We start from the raw sequence: 5,773 nt of genomic DNA on the forward strand, positions 1-5,773 counted from the left end.
ACAATGGGGATGGTTTGGGGATTGGAGACTGGAATCCAAGGAATCCAAGGATGAAAGCATGGTACTTGCCTTTAATCCCAGCAGGCTGGAGACAGAGATAGGCAGCTCTCTGAATTTGAGGGTAGCCTGGTCTACAGAGTGAGTACTAAGTTAGCCAGGCTACATATTGAGACCCTGACTCAAAAAAAAAAATCAACATGTCAAGACCAAAGATGTGGAGCCCTGCAGATAGGCTGGAGCGTTGCAATGCCAAGGATCAGGGGCTGGAGTCCTTGGGGATGGTGAAAGCCACAGTAGGTAGACAGAGTTGGTGTAGTGGGAAGAAGCCTAAGTCTTAGCTCCTGAAAGGGGAAAACAGGCCCAAACTCAGCACATCTGTGGTATTAGTGGTTGAAGAGAAATGCGGGCAGAGTCCTGGGGGTCAAGGCTGAGCCATGCGGGTCAAGGTTGAGCCATGGGGGGTCAAGGCTGGGCCATAGGGGTCAAGGCTGGGGCATGGGGGTCAAGGCGGAGCCACAGGGGTCAAGGCTGAGGCACTGCAAGGTCATTGAGTGCGGCAAGTCTCCATGTGAAACCCAAGTCACCAGCAAGGACCACAGAGGTCTTTGTCCATGACTTCTGCCTACACACAAATGAAGTGGTTTCCCTGTCTGAGCTAGCATCAAATAAACTGTTTTCTCCTTCCTCTCTCCTTTTTTTTTTCTTTTTAGACAAAACAAACAAACAATTTTTTTAAAAAAAATATGTGTGTATTTTGGCACATATGTGTAAGTCAGAAGACAACTTAGAAGTGTCCGTCTTTTCTTGTACCGTGTAGGTTCTGAGGCGCAAGCTCAGGTTGTCTATCTTGGTGACAGGTGCCTTTAGCTGCCAGACCATGTTGCTGAGCTAAGACTTATCTCTTGTTGTTGTTGTTGTTGTTGTTGTTTTATAGAAAGGGTTTAGTTTGGTTGATTGGTTTGGGTTTTTTATGGTCTTAAACCATCCTAATGATTCCATTTTGATATTTGAGAGAGTCTAAATGAGCCTGTCTTTTTCAAAACGTGTCTGGCGATTCTGAGGGGCTATCAGGTTTGGGAAGTACTTAAAGTCAGAAACACAAGGAGAGACTTGAGGCCAAGAAGACAGTACCACATTCTAAGAGTTAATGGCTTGGAGGTGACATGAAGGAGCTAGGACCAAGTCATCCTGGTTCTAGGAGTAGATCCCAGATAGGGGCGTTCTGGGGGAAGTCACGTCCTTAGACTCTGGTAGAAGGGGAGAAAGTGGAGATGAACTCAGAGACAGAAAATGAAAATACAGAAGCGTGGCTGCAAGACACAAAAGAGGAGAGAGCCGGAGTGACAGGAGTCACGTGGGTTAGCAGCTGCAGGGGCAGGAGAATGAGTCCTCTGCTGATGGAGGCTCTCCGGTCGAGGACTTGTCGTTAAAGGGCTGTAGGCTGGTTGACGGAATTCCTGGGCAACAAGGATTTTTGTATCTGCATGAGGGCAGACTTCTAGCAGGTAACCCATTAAGAACTTCTAAGCCCTCAGGTAGGTAAGCTGGCAGAAGTTTGCTCATGAACTGAAAACTTAGCTTCCCAGGCCACCTTTTTACGCAGAGGAAGTCACCACAGATACCAAGAGTGTCCTTGAAACACAAAGTCAGAGACATCTCAACCGTCCAGGGACAGGAATCCTGGGCACCCCTTGTGCCCCCTAAAGAAAAGAGTTTATGGATGGAAAATATGAAAATGGCATCCTTGTCATTTTTAGTACCAGTCAGTGCTAAAATTAGAAGAAATACCACAGCCTGTAAGTCACCTCTACACACACACACACACACACACACAGAGAGAGAGAGAGAGAGAGAGAGAGAGAGAGAGAGGCAGATGCAATGTACATTTCTTAATAAAGAACATATTTACTCTCAGAAACCTAATTCATTGATTTCTTTACATTTATTTGTTTAGCTTGTGTGCCTTGTGTGGGTGTGAAGATCAGAGAACAACTTATGGGGGCTGGATGGTGCTCTCCTTTCACAGTGTGGGTTTTGGAGATCAAACTCAGGTCATCAAGCTTGGTGACAAGGACATTACCCCACTGAGCCACCTTGTCAGCTCCCCACAACCACCACCACCACCACCATCACCACCAGTCTTTAAAGAGCAAATGCAAAATGTTTGTCTCTGCTTCCAAGAGATTCCTTCCGGAGATCCAAACCAGTCCAGCAGTATTTCTGTGAAATAATCTCTAACACCAGCACACACAGACTTTAAGATGAGTGAACGCATGCGCAACACACACACACACACACACACACACACACAGCTACTGCACATTGAAGAAATGACTCACTTTAATTTGCCACTGCCTGCCACTACTGGGTTTTGATTTTACCTGTTCAGACACAAAGTTTCTTATCAGATCAACTACTGGAAAGAAGTATTCAGTAGCTTAAGCCTGGAATGGATTTAGGATTTAGGAGCACCAATGGGATTCTAATCAATGCATTTAACCAGCCTTCCTGGAATGGAAACATTTCTGGCCACTTTGGGAGCCAGCTCATTGGAAATCCCTTGCAGAATAAACATGATTAAGGGGGCCCTTCCTCAGCTCACAGTACCAACAAAACAGCCTTGCGCTGCAACTGGAGAGACCCAGGGAACCCGCGGGGAAGCAGTGTGGCTAACCCACCCAAGGTCACTCAGCTCTGACTGGGGGTGATAGACTTGTTATAGTCCTGGCAAACTCTGCACACCCTTGGCTCGCCTCAAACAGTCCCTGGGGGGCTCTGCTGTCTGCTAGCTTGCAGCCCCCGCGAAGATGCAATGCCACTTGCGCTCTGCGCCCAACTTCAGCCCTGCGCGTCAGCATGCAGTTAACCCTCTCGCGTCCAGAGTGTCACACGGGGCACGCGCAGCTTCACCCCTCACCCCCTTTCCCTAGCAGCATCCCATGCCTATCGGTGGAGTGATTGCTCCAAGGTCACATCAACGGTCCCTGCTGGAGCTCCCGCTGCTTGAATCCAGAGGATGCCCGGCCGCGTGGGGAGGAGAGGCACCCCTGGAGACTCACCCGCGCGCGGATCGGGCGCGCCGCGGCTGCCCATGTCGTCGCTGGCACTCTGGATGTGGTGGCCGCGAGCACGGGGCTGTGCGGGGCGAACCCGGCTACGGGCCCGCGCTCCAGTCGGCGCGCGCGCGGCCCGGCCGGGGGTTCGCGGCTCCCCCACCCGGGGAAGGGCGCGAGCCGCCGCGCGCCGCCCAGAGCTGCTTCCGGGCGCGTTGCCTGGACGCGGTTGCCGTGGCAGCCCGAGCTGGAGGCTTTCCCCGCGCGCCCGCGCCCAGCCCGCCGGAGCCCCTCCTCCCTCCGCGCTCCCACACCCAAAATAGCCTTTCCGCGGCACCGCGGTCCCCACCCAGTTCGCAGCAAGGAGTCAGCGGGCGGGGATTTGCTTTCAGGAACCTCAGTCCTGTCGTAGGGCGCGTCGACTTGGAGGCAGAGGTAGGTATAGAGAAGGATGCTTGAATGAGAGAGCCCAGTCTTCCAGGCGGCAATGTCATCCGTCACCCTTCCGAGAATCCTAGCATCCCTTAGGTACCAAGCCTGGTTCCCACCAAAATAGTTATCTGTGTTCTCCACCACAAACTGGGAAGAAGTTAGGGGTGAGATCACAGTCTGGTAAACAGCTCCTTCCGTCTCCCCACCTGCACAGGTGATGGAACCCTCCAGGCGACAAGTGTCTATAAGGGAATCACCGTGGTTCGCACATATCGGTCCAAGAACCAGAACCCCAGGAAGAATGCTAGCTATGCTGCTTTTCCTCCCAGTCCTCCTACCTCTGCCGAGCTCCCAGAGAATCCTAGCTCTCTCTGTCTTCCTTCCCATCGGTGCTGGATTCTCAGCAGGATCCACTCACAATTTTGCTTCCTCTCCGTGGGTGGGATTTAAGCGGAGTGGGGGATCCCACCTTTGCTCTCCTCACCGCGTCTGGTTCGGAGCTCTTACGTAGAGGCACCCAGTGCAGGTGCTCCCATCTAGCGGCTCCCTAGCCCTCACAGGCCCCCAATTCAGGGGAAGCTGGGAAGAACGTAGGCTGTGCAGCCACTTGCATAGGTCTGGCCTTGGAATCCTCGATCCTGAAGTCATTTGTGTGTGGTCTTGGGAGTTCTGCAATTTCCTTGTCTGTAAAGTAATAACTCTCCCAACACACACACACACACACACACACACACACACACACACACAGCTAATGAATATAGCATTCATTCAGCCAACAGTGTTTATTGAATGTCTGCCAAGTACTAGAAACTTTGCTTTATCTCTAAGGAGAAATGGAGAAGATGAAGCTGGAGGAGAAGGGGAGATGACTCTGCCCTTCTCCTGGTCATTACACATTAATTAGACATGTGTAAAAAGAACGTGGTGACCAAGAGGGTCCTGGCCTGAGTCCTGTCCCACAGCGATCTGACCTAACACTGTGCCTTTCATGGGATGGCTTCTGTTTCCGTATCACCTGCTGCAAGGCTGTAAATGCATATTGGATTTAATCCTAAGGCAGAGGAATCGCTGAGAATTTCCACCATTTAGGATATTTTTGAGGGGGGATGGGGAGATTGGCTCGGGTGATAAAGTGCTTGCCTTACAAGAATGAGGACCTGAGTTCTAGCCTCAGAACTCACAATAAAAAAAAAAAAATCAGCGCTCTTGTAGTGCACATATCCTCATGCCGGCGCCCACACATGCACAAAATAAATGAATATCTTTAAGTCAGACACGGGAGTTTGATGTGCACTTGTAACTCAAGAGCTGCGGAAGCAGAGACAGGCAGGTAGATCAGTCAGACAGACCTCCCTGGTCATTCTGCCTAGCTGTCCAGGTGAGTTCTAAGACAGAGAAACCCTGGCTCAAAAAGACAGATGGTGCCTGATGAATGACAGTTGAGGTTGTCCTGTGACCTCCACACACCCACACCATTGCACGCATGTGCACACACGTGCACGCACACAAACACACACACACACACGAATAAAGCATCACTTGCCACAGTGTCTAGAAAAGCACAGCTTCTACCATAAAGTACAAGTACCCATCATGGTGAGGCCACAGATGGGCTCAAATACCCGTCGCAGGCTGCCTTCCAGGGTAGGGTGGGCCTTTCACACACACACACACACACACACACACACACACAAGACAGTCTGGCCCTGTCCATTCTTTGTTTCCTCCTCCCTCCTTCCCAGTCTGCTCCCTCCTTATCTCGCTGCATCCTACCACACCCCTCGTAGTCAAGGATTCGAGGCCCTGGGAAGGTGAGACAGGGAAGCACCTGTAGAATAGAGGACAATCGTCACTTCTGACAACCTCCAAAGTACAGCTTTATTTACCACAAAAATCTCTTCACACTCTGGGGTAAGGAATACCTGGGAGGTGAGGGGGTTTTGCCGGAAGCACACATAAACCTTTATTTAATGTCTTTTTTTTAAAATCAAATTGATTAATATAAGACCCCATATTTTTAAAGATTCCTTTGTGAGGCATGGTGGCCTGTGCTTGTAAACCCAGCAGTCAAGAGGCTTGGACAGGTTAGTGTGAGTTACAGAGTGATCCTGTCTCAAAGAAAACAAAAGTTAAAAACAGATTTACTTAATTAAAAAGCCAAAACCAACCCTTGATGCTCAATACCAGTCCGAAGATTTCAAAGCAGTCCTAAATCAGGCCTGTGACTTCCCATCTATATCCCCCCTTCCCTTCCTCCTTTTTTCTTTCAGGAGCTCTGTTTTTAATCC

The sequence above is a fragment of the Arvicola amphibius genome, chromosome 3, assembly GCF_903992535.2.
Source record: "Arvicola amphibius chromosome 3, mArvAmp1.2, whole genome shotgun sequence".
Lineage (NCBI taxonomy): Eukaryota > Metazoa > Chordata > Mammalia > Rodentia > Cricetidae > Arvicola > Arvicola amphibius.